This window comes from Phaenicophaeus curvirostris, chromosome 1 (genome assembly GCF_032191515.1).
Source record: "Phaenicophaeus curvirostris isolate KB17595 chromosome 1, BPBGC_Pcur_1.0, whole genome shotgun sequence".
Taxonomy (NCBI): Eukaryota; Metazoa; Chordata; class Aves; order Cuculiformes; family Cuculidae; genus Phaenicophaeus; species Phaenicophaeus curvirostris.
The window spans coordinates 51,980,397-51,994,613 of NC_091392.1; positions in this window are offsets into that span (position 1 = coordinate 51,980,397).

The window sequence follows — 14,217 nt, forward strand, 5'->3', positions numbered from 1 at the left end:
GGACAGCTGGCCAGCTAACTAAGAGCCCCCTCCAAATGCAACTGGTTCTTCCTCTGAGGGCTGCAAGGCAGGATGGCAGGGAGAATGGTGGGTGGGCATGAGCCCTTGTGGGACAGGGAGAGGAAGAGCACAATGCCTGGCTGTGGGAGAGCACATGGAAAGATAGGCAAACCAAGAAGTAATACCAAGAGCAAGACAAACCCTGGTGAAATTACATATGTGAGGTCTCATTCTGCAACACACTCTGGCTCCAAGCACAGATATTTGAATCAAAGAGTCATAGAATCATAGAATCATAGAATCATAGAATAGATGGGGTTGGAAGGGACCTTAAAGATCATCTAGTTCCAACCCCCCTGACATGGGCAGGGACATCTCAGTATATGAGGTTACCCAAGGCCCCATCCAGCCTGGCCTTAAACACCTCCAGGGATGGGGCATCCACAACTTGCCTTGGCAACCTGTCACAGTGTCTCACCACTCTCATGGTGAAGAAATTCTTCCTAATGTCTAATCTAAATCTGACCCGTTCCAGTTATTACCCATTCCCCCTTGTCCTATCACCACAAGCCTTTACGAATAGTCCCTCTCCATCTTTCTTGTAGGCCCCTGTGTGTCTCCCCAGAAGTCTGTCGTGAAGAAGACCTCTAAGAGGAGCTACAAGAAGCAGTGAGGTACTGCCCAGGCACAGGGGACAGGCTGGCATCTGGATGCTGTGACCCCGTTCCCTGTTGTGTGTCTGCTCCTTTTGGCTATGACTGTGTGGAGGAGAGCTTCGGGACAGAGAAGCTTTATCCCTGTGCCCATTAAACACAGATGCCCCACTCCCAAGTGTTGAAAAAGAGAAGGAGTGGGAGAGGGATGCTGAACAGTCTCTAGTCACCGGTACTGCAGCCAGGCCCCAGATACGGATTGAGCAAGGCCTCTCCTGGCACGCTATAAAAACTCAGAGGCTGTACCAAATCCACAAGTGGCTGTGAGTTGATGGCCTAGGACATCCAAGACATTGGGACAATGGGCAGTGGAGGGAAGACAGCAGGACAGACGTGAACCTCTTGACGGAAGCTGGTAAATGCTTCACAGGAGATAATGCTTGTCAAAGTCAGCAGCTGAAAATAAGGACTTACAACTTAATGAACTTATAAAACAGATTTCAAACGAATCCAGTGAAGAGAAAAAGAAGATGGAGGAGAAACTTAAAAGTAGAGACCAATGTATTAATAGCCTGAACAGAAATGCCTGGAGATGTCTGAGCAAAGCAAAAAAAACCAAAGACAAATTGAAACTTTATTGAAATATCTGACTGATCTACGAACGCTGTATGATATACAAGGGCAGACTAAACAGCTACAAATTTTAGAAAAGAAAAACAAGCAACTTCAAGAAACGAAGCTGAGAAGCTGCAGTGCCTGAAGTGACGGAAGCATCTGCAGGTGTTGGGCATCAGCCTATTGGGAATGGCGCTAGCTTTGGTTTGTGCGTATGCTTGCCTGGTCTTCAGCATCTTCTACTTCATTTTTCTTGCACTTTTCTCAGAGGAGAGAGAGGGCTGGAAGGCAACCCGCATTGTACTCATCATCAAAATTATAACTCTCTCTGGAGTCCTGGGTACGTTTCTTTTCCAAATCTCACAGTGGATTCACCTCTCAGATTTCACTGGGGGCTTCCTGGCACTGCTTGGCACTCAGGTTCTGCTGCTGCTCTAGATTCTCACAGCCATTATGAACCTCAACTGGACCAAGAACACACACCTGTATCAAGGCCCGTGTCCAGCCATGCCCTGACACATGGCTGTGTCCAGCGCTCCTGCAGCCAGCAGGCAGCAGACACCGACAGCCCCCACCCAGCATACGAGCTCCAGGGAATAGCTGAGTGGAACACCACCCCTTGGCCTAGGGCACAGCATCAAAGCAACAGGATTCCGGGCCCTGACCCAGAGGACAGTGAAGGAGACCCACCAGAACACGGCAGACAGTGGACACAGCCCCCTGAGTATAGCTAGCCTAAAAAAGATCACCCTGATGTATTTCAGAACATTACAGAGTCCTCCCAGCCTGTCCTGTGTGTCGGCACCAGCATCAGGAGGTGATGGGAGAGCTGGACTGTGGTCGTTGCCTCCCGCTGTGCTGGCTGTGCTTCCAGAAGCGTCATCTGCTGTTGCTTGGAACTCCTGCTCCTCTTGGCTTCCAGGTCGGGCATTCTCCTCACCTTCCTCCCACTGTCGATTCTGACCAAAGGGAAAACGACGATACTCAGCTGTGCACAACTTGACCCCAGGAGCACCCCAAGGGGTAGGGAGCAGCCCTTCAAAGTGGAGGCTGCTTTTGTCTCGCATTGCCCAGTGGGGCAGCTCGGGGGCACAAAGGCAGCTGCACTGGCACTGGCACCTCTGGGACAGGACCAGAGCTGCATCCCCACCCCCAGGGATCCAGGCTCACCTCAGCCAGAATCACCAAGGCCACATCTGCTCATACCAACAATACTGGCAAACAAGCCCTCTAAGGCTCATTCTGGAGTGTTAAAAAGCAAACATCCTTTATCAGGCCTGGGCAACACGAGGGACTGATCTCCATCAATCATGTGCGGCAACACAAGTGCTGGTTACAGAATACATCTCCCACTCACAGGCAGACAGATAAATCTTCCCAGAAATCTTGTGCATATTCTATTACTTCTCCATCACACTGATCCAGTCCAGGAGCAGCCGCTGCTGGACGCCCCTCGCCACCTCCGCACTAGAAGCTGTCATACCGCCCCAAGTGGGAAGCACAGGCACCCACGTGCCCCAAAGCATCGCTAGGGCAGCATTCTCTCATCAGTCCCAGCCCTTTTTGCCTCCAAATCATGGATACAGGTGAGCAGCAAACCAACCAGGTGATACAAGAAGTAGTTCCTGCTGCATAAAGTGGAATATTTTTGCTCACCCAGGGGGAATAATGGACACCCAGATGCTGACATAGAACTTGACCTGATGCATCTCATGGCTGCGGGGCTATTGGCTTTTAGGTGGGGATGGTGGCAGGGAAGAGACATGATATTTGGTGAAAGTTTGCAGATGACACCAAGCTGAGAGTTGGTGTTGTCACACCAGAAGGACAGGATGTCATCCCGAGGGACCTGGGCAAGCTGGAGAAGTGGGCCTTTTTCTGGTGGTTGTCTCTGTTCATTTTTCAGAGATCTCAGTGTGTGGTGCCACCAGTCTATCTCTTACTCAGACTCCCTGATGCTTCTTAGCCTGTCTACTTCCCCTCACAGCTCTGCCACCAGGCTGAAGAGATAGTCCACTGGATCACAGCTTATACAACTGTTGCCTCTACTGCCCTCCGTTTCCTCTGCACGCTGGTGTCACTCCCTGCAGCCAGAGACGTGAATGGCTGTGTCTTCCTGGGAGCTCAGTCTGGGTTGACACCTCCCTTCTGGCAGGTGCAGAGGATGCAGTCTCGCCAGGAGGACACCATGGCTGGGCTCCCTCTCACTGACTGAACTTACCTCTTAACCTCGGAGACAGACTGCACCCTCCCTGCTCACCCTGCCTGCAAGGGATGCAGGCAACTTGCTGGGTGATCCCATCTGTGTCCATTCCATGCATTCCAGAAAACCACAAATGTCTCAGGCTCTTCCTATTAGTTCTGCTTACAGATCAAAGGCGGCATCAGCAGCTCTGTTCCTGTACCATCCGTGTGTGCAGCATCACATGCAGGAAGGCAAAGAGCAACAACACGGGGTCATAGCCAGATAGAAGCCTCGGAGGGCTACACAAGGAGAGGGTGTACAATTCACTTTTTCCTCAGTAGGACAGATCAAGAATGCTCTAGGAACAGAAGGATACCTCCTTACTTCGAAGGTGGCCGCACTTCTTCTTTGCTAAAACGACACTGGAAAGTAGCTCTGGATTAAATTCTTCACTGTGGCAAGCTTACACTTGAAATAGAAATTCATAACTCTGTGCTAGAAATCCTAAATAGAAATGAGTGAGGCGGTCAAGGTTGCCACACCAGAGGATTCTGTGTCAGATACTGTGAAATGTAAGCGAGAGAATATTTGAAATCCAGAAAATTTTTCCTGAGTTTTGGAATGTAATCTGAAAGGGTAATGATGAAAATCAGTCATCTTGTATGATAGCCTGCTTCATCCCTTTTTATGCAATGCTTTAGTATCATGTTTAAATTAACACAAGAAAATTCTATGCGGGTGCACCACGTTGGAGAAGGATTTGAGCAACCTGATCTAGTGGAAGGTGTCCCTGCCCTTGGCAGGAGGGTTGGAAATGGATGATATTCCCACCAAAAACATTTTATGAGTCTATGGTTCTTCTTGTGATCCTCTGACTTCCACAGCCTCCATCACCCTGACCCTCCCCCTGCTGCCCACCTGCCCTCCAAGCCCTGGCATAACACGCCCCAACAAACCCCCACCCCCAGCCCTACCCCTCTCTGGGACACCACAGTAAACTCCCCACCCCTGTCCAGACACCCCTGCAGGCAGCAGCCTCCAGTGCTGTCGGGGCTGTGCCTAGACTGGCAGCATTTCCATGCCTGGCAGCGACGAGACTCAGTTCTTGGTTCTTCTCACCCTCCCCTCACAACCTCCCCCTCCCTACGCTCTCTCCACCCCCATCCCCATTGCACCATGCAGCGCCTCACCAAGCACCTGAGGCGGGCATGGGAGCGACTGTCATGCCGCAGCGCTTCTGTGGCTGTTGTTGATGCGGCTGATGAGCCCGGTGAGCCCAGTGAGCCCCAGGAGAAGGGCCAGGATGGACTTCAAAGGTAGAGAACAGATAGTTGTGAAGATGACAAATGAACTTGAAGAAAAAGAAAGAAAAATAGAGTAGGTAAATAACGTTTTCTCTGAAAACCAAAGACTGATGGAAGAGAATGCCACTCTGAAAGAGCTGATGCGGCAGGTGGAACTGTCCTGGCAGCCAGTATCTGAGAAGATGCCCATAGCAGACCAGTTGTTCAAGGACTGCAGTAGTGACCACTGAATGATCAAATTCAATACTTCTGTAGAATTAATAACACGAAGAAAGCCTCAAAGACCGCAACAATATTATTTTTTAAAAAGCAGTTTGAATAGCATTAAAGGAGCAGGTAAATTAACTATGAACGTAAGTAGCATCCCATGGAAATTGGACAAAGCATATCTCATCAGTTCTCAAAATAAACCCCCAAAAAGTTACTGCAGTAAAACAGTGTAGTAAAGGGGACTGTTAGAAATAAGAATGTGTCCTTTAAAAAGTGGAATTCATGCCTAAACAAAGAAAACAGAGAGGAATATAATTTCTTAGAAGTTTAATGTAAAACTATAGCAACACCATCTAGAATAGTTTGAGGAGTGACTCACAAAAGACACATAAGCTAATAACAAAAAACTCTTCCAAATACAACAGAAACTTGCAGTCTGTCTGCAGATGGTGGGCTCAGCAAATGATGAAGATGTGAAAAGAGCAATCGACGTCAGTAAGACCAATGTATTGCAAGCAGTGGAAGGAATTGGCTGGGAGTCCTTCAAGGTTAGAGACCAAGGAATGGCATGTAGTTCAGTTGTTAATAGAAAAGCTTTTAAAACCGGTCAATGAAATAAACAATAACAAATCACCACAACAAATGGCATTCACTCATATGTTCTAAATTACCCTGGTATAAAACTTTTGGGTTCAATCAGCCTTGATCCCAGAAGAGGTAAACAATATGACAGCAGTCTTGAAAAGGGTTTCATCAGGGATTAAAAAACTATCATCTACTGAAGTATATGGCTTCTGTAACAGGAAAAAAAATGAGAGGGAATTATAACAGAGTTAGCGGCTGCATGTATGATTGTGATATATTGTGGAGGTGTTAACACAGCCTTAGTAAATTAAAGACACATATTGCAAACCCTAGAGTTCTTCAAAGGAACAAATAAGCATCTGGAGAAGCATGTGACTTTCAAAGGAAACTTTCACGTTCTTTACAATGATTTTTGAGGCAGTCCTTGTTCCTTTGGCAGGGAGAGTGTGTTCTTCAGCAGTCCTACTTGGGAAAAAAAGAATGAGTAGGAAGGGAAGGGAATTCGTTCATGACAAAAACCACTATGACAATGAAAACTGAAGTTTTTTGGTCCTTTGCAGAAGGATCTTGAGAGACTGTGTAATAAAGTGGCAGACAAAAGTCAACGTCAATATACCTAAATAGTACAGGGGAATATAATCTTGACCATTCGTGCCTCTGAGTAGCTGTGTTTTCTGTGGCTTCTGTATTCAGGAAAATTATCAATAAAATCATTGTTGCTGACTTTCCAGAAGCATCAGACCAGTGCCAGAAGTCATATAAATGACAAAGAGGATTTTTTTGAGTTATTAGGAATAACTGAAAACAAAATAAACAGCTTATACTACTGCAGAATACTCATATGAGAGACAGAGGTGTTGATCTTCCACTAGTGTTTCTATCTCTAGGATGCCATGTGCAGAAGCACTCACTCAATTTCAAAAACAGACTTAGAAAAGAGTAATAAAGGTAGCTAGAAGTCTGGAATGTCTCTCTCTCTTTTTTTTTTTTTTTCATGATGAAGTCTAAATAAAGTAACGCTCCTTAGCTTTGAAAACTGAAGAAGCATTTGACAGAGGCTCATAAAATCATAAGCGATATGGAAGAGGTGAATAGGAACTGATTATTTCCTCCTCCTTGTAACAAAAGAACTAGAGGTACTAAAGGAAATAAAAGGATTTTTTTGCTTGTGTCTGTTAAGTACCTGCTTTTGGACAGACAGTATTGCAGCTAAACTGATGAGCTAGATAAAGCTTAGCTTTACTTGTGCCACCATTTCTTTTTATCCTTTTCTTATTAAGGTTGAACCTGATTAACTCCAAACTTTATTTCCTGCTTTGTGCTATATCACTATTGTCTTTGAAATATTATTCTTCCTTTCTCAAAGTTTATGTGAGCTCTTGACTCAACTGCAAATACTCAGCTTTTCGTGCTTAATTTGCAAGTTCCTGCATCCTGATCCTATGGATCCTTTTTTTATGTGTGGAAATAATTATTGTGCTTTTTGTTTTAAATCCACAGATTTTCAGCCAGATTGACAAAAATTGGTTTATTTATAAGCCCCAATTTGGGAATTTATGTAAACACAGGACAAACTTGAAGCATATGCTTAATTTCTGTGGATCTCAAGCACATGATTAAGTGCTTTGCCAGATAAAAATAGAAGCATGATTTAACAGTAGGCCTGATTTTCCATTGTGCTATTTTAGTTTCATGCTGATTTAACTCCAGCTAACTCAGCCAGCGTACAGGAATTGGTTTGGAGAAGATAGCTTTGGTCTGAAGACAAGTTATTTCAAACCCAAAAACTTGAAGAAGTTCTCTAGGACTGAAGATTTCCAAGAAAGGGTGTGATGGCTGAGTATTAGGCTGCTTCTTCTGGATGCATAGTGTGAGTTTGAGTTTCACACTGGAATTGCACAACACTCAGATACAAGTGGGTGTCTGGCCGTACTGACAATGTTAAAAGCATCCAGATATGAGTGTTTTTGGCTATGGAATCTTCTGTGCTTTAAGAGTGCCAGCCCAATTTTCTTGAGAGAATATTTGAACTTCTTCCTCTAGGATACATTTTTTTTTACCGTCATTTAAAATGTTGAGAGAGGCAATGATTTGCCTATAGCAAAATCTGTAGATCTGCCCCTTGAGAGCTACTTACAGGCCATTTCACCTGAAATTTCCTAAAATATAAACAGATATTAGGAGAGGGGGGGAAAAAGTACCGCCCCTGTTTTTAACTGAATTGAAAATCAAGGAACTTCAGCAATATTTAGGAGAGGAATAGCAAAATATTGCAACTATTATGCTAGATAGATGAGAGGCTGCACCCCAGGTTTGATTGCGGATCAGAGGTATGTACATGAGACAGGAGGCTGAATTCTTTGATTTCTAATGTTGAATGGTCTTAAATCATAGAATCACCAGTCTAATTTTTCTTGTGCTACAGTTCACCCAGCAGTTTGAAAAGGAGACATCAAACAGACTTTTCATAAAATAATCTAGATTTGTTCCAATTGCTCTCAGCCATATGTGAATGGCTGCCCTAGAATTTGACTTGAAATGCTTGAGAACACTTAGTTTTGTGTCATGTCACTGAAGTTATTTCTTTGTTCTGAATTGGTTATTTGGTATGGGAAAGGAGGAGGCAGGAGAATTCTCTGGAATTGTTTGAAGGAAGGATTGGTCATGCACCATTGAAACCCCTGGTCTATAGATGTCCTCTGTGAGACCTTAGCTGAACAGTAAGCAAAGAACTACAGTAGAAGTTTCAGCATGCTCTGGCAGGTAAGGGAGATCTGTGGTTTTTTCTAACTCTAAATTCTAGAGTTACAAAGCTGAAGAGCTCCCTAGACTTTTATTTTGATTTCTGATAAGCCCTACAACACTGAGGAAGTTCTAGAGACAAAGGAAATCTAATTTCAGATCAGCATTTTAAATAGATCGCTATGATCATTAATAATTTTCATTAATTAATTCAAGGAAAGTCAAGAAGAATCATGCAATGAATAACATACTAAGGCAACGTAACATATGAAGAGGCATCTAGTATTGATTACTTTCTTGGAAAATAACTTCGGTCAACTTCAGCTGCATTTTTAAAAAAGAAGTCTGATTATTGTACTAATATTGATGTAATATAAACCTTTAACTTGTTCCTCCCCACATTAATTCAAAAACTCTCTACTTGAGCATGAAACACAAATTCTTTTCAGATGTCAAATCTTTGTGACTCCGTATCAGGGTTGCTGTGTACCTCACTAGGGTTGATATGGGTGTACAGGTAGTGTCTGCTTTCATAGTGTAGTTGTCCAGCTTCAATTTATGTTTTTTTCCCCTTATGCTAAATTATTTGTTAATGTCAATACAACCTCTATTTCACTCCCTCTCCATCCTAAACATAAATTGACTTGCCACAACCTGCTGTTCTGAAGAGCTGATGAGCTCTTCTATAAACAGCTGCGGTCGATCTCTAGATCGATGCCTCTCGTTCTGGTGGGAGACTTCAATCTGCCTGATATCTGCTGGGTGTACAACACAGCAGAAAGGAAGCAGTCTAGGAGGTTCCTGGAGTGCGTGGGAGATAACTTCCTTGCACAGTTGGTGAATGAACCAACCAGGGAAGGTGCCCTCCTGGACCTCCTGTTGGTGAACAGAGAAGGCCTTGTAGGGGATGTGGCGGTAGGTGGACGCCTAGGACTAAGCGATCATGAGATTATAAAATTTTCTGTTCTAGGTGAAGTGAAGAGGGTGGTTAGCAAGACCGTAACATTAAATTTCCAGAGGGCAGACTTTGATCTCTTCAGCAGGCTGGTTGGTGAAGTCTCATGGGAGACAGTACTCAAGGGCAAGGGAGCCCAGGAGGGCTGGGAGCTCTTCAAAGGGGTGGTCCTAGCAGCTCAGGAGAAAGCCATCCCTGTGGTCCGGAAAAAAAGCCGGCAGGGGAGAAAGCCAGCTTGGTTGAATAGAGAGATCTTGAGGGATATCAAGAAGAAAAGAAATGTTTATGGCCTCTGGAAGAAGGGACAGGCCTCTTGGGTGGACTACAGGAGGGAAGTGAGATTGTGTAGGGAAAAAATCAGAAGGGCTAAGGCTCAGCTAGAAATTGGATTGGCCAAGTCAGTGAAAGATAACAAAAAATCTTTCTACAAATATATAAATAATAAAAGGCGGACTAGGGAGACCATACAGTCCCTATTGGACACAGAAGGGACAACAGTAACGGGATGAGGAAAAGGCTGAGGTACTTAATGCCTTCTTTGCCTCAGTCTTTAGTCGTAAGGAGGGTCGTTCCGTCTGTGTACAAACCCAGGAGCTAGAGGAGCATAATGAGGCTCCCGTGATCCAAGAGGAGGTGGTCAGAGCCTTGCTAGCCCGACTGGACAGTCACAAGTCTATGGGGCCGGACGGGATTCACCCTAGGGTACTGAAGGAGCTGGCGGATGTGCTGGCCAAACCCCTCTCCATCATCTTCCAACAGTCCTGGAAGACTGGGGAAGTCCCACTGGACTGGAGGCTGGCTGATGTTGTGCCCATCTACAAAAAGGGCCGCAGGGAGGACCCAGGAAACTACAGGCCTGTCAGTCTGACCTCAGTGCCAGGGAAAGTCATGGAACAGGTGATCTTGAGTGCTATCATGAAGCACATGCAAGAGAACCGGGTGATCAGGCCCAGTCAACATGGATTCACAAAAGGCAGGTCTTGCCAGACTAACCTGATCGCCTTCTATGACAAAGTGACCCGGCTACTGGATGAGGGAAAGGCTGTGGATGTGGTCTTCCTGGACTTCAGCAAAGCCTTTGACACAGTTTCTCACAGCGTTCTGCTTGAGAAACTGTCAGCCTCTGGGCTGGACAGGCACACACTCTCCTGGGTGGAAAACTGGTTGGATGGCCGGGCCCAGAGAGTGGTGGGAAATGGTGTGAAATCCAGCTGGAGGCCAGTGACAAGTGGGGTTCCCCAGGGCTCAGTGCTGGGTCCAGCCCTGTTCAATGTCTTCATCAATGATCTGGATGAAGGCATCGAGTGCACCCTGAGCAAGTTTGCGGACGACACTAAGCTGGGTGGAAGTGTCGATCTGCTGGAGGGTCGGGAGGCTCTGCAAAGGGATCTGAACAGGCTGGACCGCTGGGCAGAGTCCAACGGCATGAGGTTTAACAAGGCCAAATGCCGGGTCCTGCACTTGGGGCACAACAACCCTATGCAGTGCTACAGACTGGGAGAAGTCTGTCTAGAAAGCTGCCTGGAGGAGAGGGACCTGGGGGTGTTGGTTGACAGCCGACTGAATATGAGCCAGCAGTGTGCCCAGGTGGCCAAGAAGGCCAATGGCATCTTGGCTTGTATCAGAAACGGCGTGACCAGCAGGTCCAGGGAGGTTATCCTCCCTCTGTACTCGGCACTGGTGAGACCGCTCCTCGAATCCTGTGTTCAGTTCTGGGCCCCTCACCACAAGAAGGATGTTGAGGCTCTGGAGAGAGTCCAGAGAAGAGCAACAAAGCTGGTGAAAGGGCTGGAGAACAGGCCTTATGAGGAGCGGCTGAGAGAGCTAGGGTTGTTTAGCCTGGAGAAGAGGAGGCTGAGGGGTGACCTCATTGCTCTCTACAACTACTTGAAAGGACGTTGTAGAGAGGAGGGTGCTGGCCTCTTCTCCCAAGTGACAGGGGACAGGACAAGAGGGAATGGCTTCAAGCTCCGCCAGGGGAGGTTTAGGCTAGACGTTAGGAAAAAATTCTTTACAGAAAGGGTCATTGGGCACTGGAACAGGCTGCCCAGGGAGGTGGTTGAGTCACCTTCCCTGGAGGTGTTTAAGGCACGGGTGGACGAGGTGCTGAGGGATATGGTTTAGTGTTTGGTAGGAACGGTTGGACTCGGTGATCCGGTGGGTCTCTTCCAACCTGGTTATTCTGTGATTCTGTGATTCTGTGATTCTGTTCTCTAGAAATGAGAAAGCCTCAGAAGGTAATTTGTTGCTGATGCTGATAGTATCTGTTTATTCTAATGCACCAGCTAGTCAGGCCATGCTCGCCTGCAGATAGGGAGAAAATGACCTTCGGTGAAATCACAAACTTAACAATTCTGAAACAGCATCTCCCTCAGCAGCTAGTTGCAAGTAATCTGAAGCCTGTGTTTTCAGGGAGGTAGTGGTCAAACGATTTGGAGCAAGTCTTCTATCAGTGAGGCAGAAGGTGACCTACTGCTTTTTGGAGACTAAGGAAAAAAAGGAACACTCACAGTAGTGTTATGGCATGAAAAAAAATGTTGTGTTTCTTTTCAGGGTGCTTGAATTCCTTGCTTTCATAGGAATGAAAACTGCCTCTGCTCCTTTGCCACAAATGTCCAATTAAAGTTTAATTCTGGTGCCCCACAGAAGATCTGATAAGGGCACTGTCACACAGAAAATCAGATAAATGAAGAAAATAATAGACTTGAAACTAAATAATGCATAACGTTCAGTTGGTTGACTGGTTGTGGTAGAATTAACAATAGCGTTGCAAAAGGAGCCTTCTTTGTATCTTGTGACTAAACAGAGGATGAATGTTTTCTCTGGGTAATGGAATAATTTTCGTTGGTACTTGGGAGTATGTTCACTTGTAACTTGCCAAAGTTACATATGCAAATCTATGGTTTTTTTCTAAATCTAAATTCTAGAATTACAAAGCTGAAGTCTAGTCCCTAGTCTTTTATTTTCATTTCTAATAAGCCCTACAACACTGAGGAAGCTTTAGAGACAAAAGTAATCTAATTTCAGATTTCTATTTAAATAGATTGCTCTGATCATGAATAAGTATCACTAATTGATTCAAAGAAAATAAAGGAGAATCGTCCAATGAATGGCATAGTAAAGCAATGTAACACATGAGGAGGCATCTAGTATTGGTTAATTTTTGGAAAATAACTTTGGTCAACTTCAGCTGGATTTTAAAAAAAGAAGTCTGATTGTTGTACTAATATTGATATAAGAATTTCTTATAAGCCTTTAACTCATTCCCACACGTATTTATTCATAAACTCAAACAGTAAAATAGCAAAATAGGAAAAAGTATCTGGATTTTGACTGTTTCAGTCACAGATCTCAAAGCAGAATTTCTAAATAGATTGGAAGTGTAAACACATCAAATAACTATGTTTCTAGTGAGATCCAGTTGTTGATTTGAGTTGCCTAATGTGTGGCAGTGACTGGAAGGAGACACTAGCTCCACACTGCTGATGTTAGCAGATGACAGAAAGGCTGGCTTTAGCATAGTTTAAATCCCTTGATAAAATGCAAATAGCAAATAATTTCTTTTCAGGATGCTGCAGGTAAAGGAAATTAAAACTCCAATATTTATGTAGCAGATGGAACAGACTGTGTTGGAAAATAGGAGTCTGGAAAAGGATGGAGCATTTGAATGGATTGTTGAATGAGTGTCCTCTCTTACCCTGGTGTTGTGGCCAAAGGGGCTAAAACAATTTTTGGATCCTTTCTAACACCTACTTGATATTCCCAGCTTATATGCACAGGGATCACCTTACTGCTGTGTTTGGCATTGGTGCAACTGCTTTGGGAACACTCCATCCAGCTGTGGTACAGTTAAAGAAGGATGTTCAAAAACTGGAGATCTTTCAGAGAAGAGCCACAGGAATGACTGAAGGATTGGAAAACATGCCTTACGGTGGAACCAATCTCCTTAGCTTACCAAACAGCAAGTCAAGAGAGGCTCATCCGTTTTTCCAGTATGCTATATAAGGAAGAGAAATTCAGAAACAAATGCTCCTTTGGCCAGTAGTTTAATAAGAATTGGTAGTCAGAAGTTGGAAGAGTTTATACCATATATAAGTCTTCAACTTTTAACAGCAGAAAACATTCTTGGAGCAAAACCCATTCTTGGAGCAAAAACCAGGGCTGTTATTTATTCTGTCGTTGGCAAGCAGAGACTGGAAGCTTTTTCCATCAGTCACACTGATTCATGCAGGTATTCATTCAGAGCAGCCTTATTGCAGGCAGCCTTTCAGAAGTCAAACCTAGCTGACCGTGGCTGTCCTCTCTGGCTTTGTTAATTTATAAGTCAGAGTTCTCACTCCAAATTGTTCATAATATAAATACATGAAATCCTTTAGATAAAAGTTTGGCTATCAGATCTGGATCCTCAGCTCTACTCTCCAGCTTTATTGTAGGATTGGATAGGAAAAGCACTAATTCCTGAAGGTATTGGCATGTGGGATTTTGTTTGATCATATGAAAAGCTTAGGGACTAGATACTAATTTTAAAACTGTTTCTCCGTTTTTCCAATTCCTGCATCAGCACAAGACATTTGGCAGGGGGCAGGGCAGGAGGTTTTGAATAAACAGATGGAGTCATGCTCCTTTTCTCAAAGGTTTGAAGTCATAGTCTTGCAGAAGGATCCACCAGCATTTGTGAAATTCACCAGAGAGAGAAGGGAAGAGGAGATCCATGGGTCCAGTGCCAGGTTCTCTTGCTCACATCGGGCAAGTCTGGGACCTGCCCTGCCAGCCGTGGGGATCTCGTTGGCTCCCAGTCCGCGAGGGAGCACTGCCTGGGCTGCACCCTGAGATCCATCTCTCACCACCCTCAGAAGAGAAAAAGTTCTTCTTAGGTTGAGGTGGGATTCCCCCTCTTCCAGCTTGTGCCGCTTCTTCACATCTTTCCCCTCAGCAGGCTACAAATCCATCAGATCCCCATGGGATCTG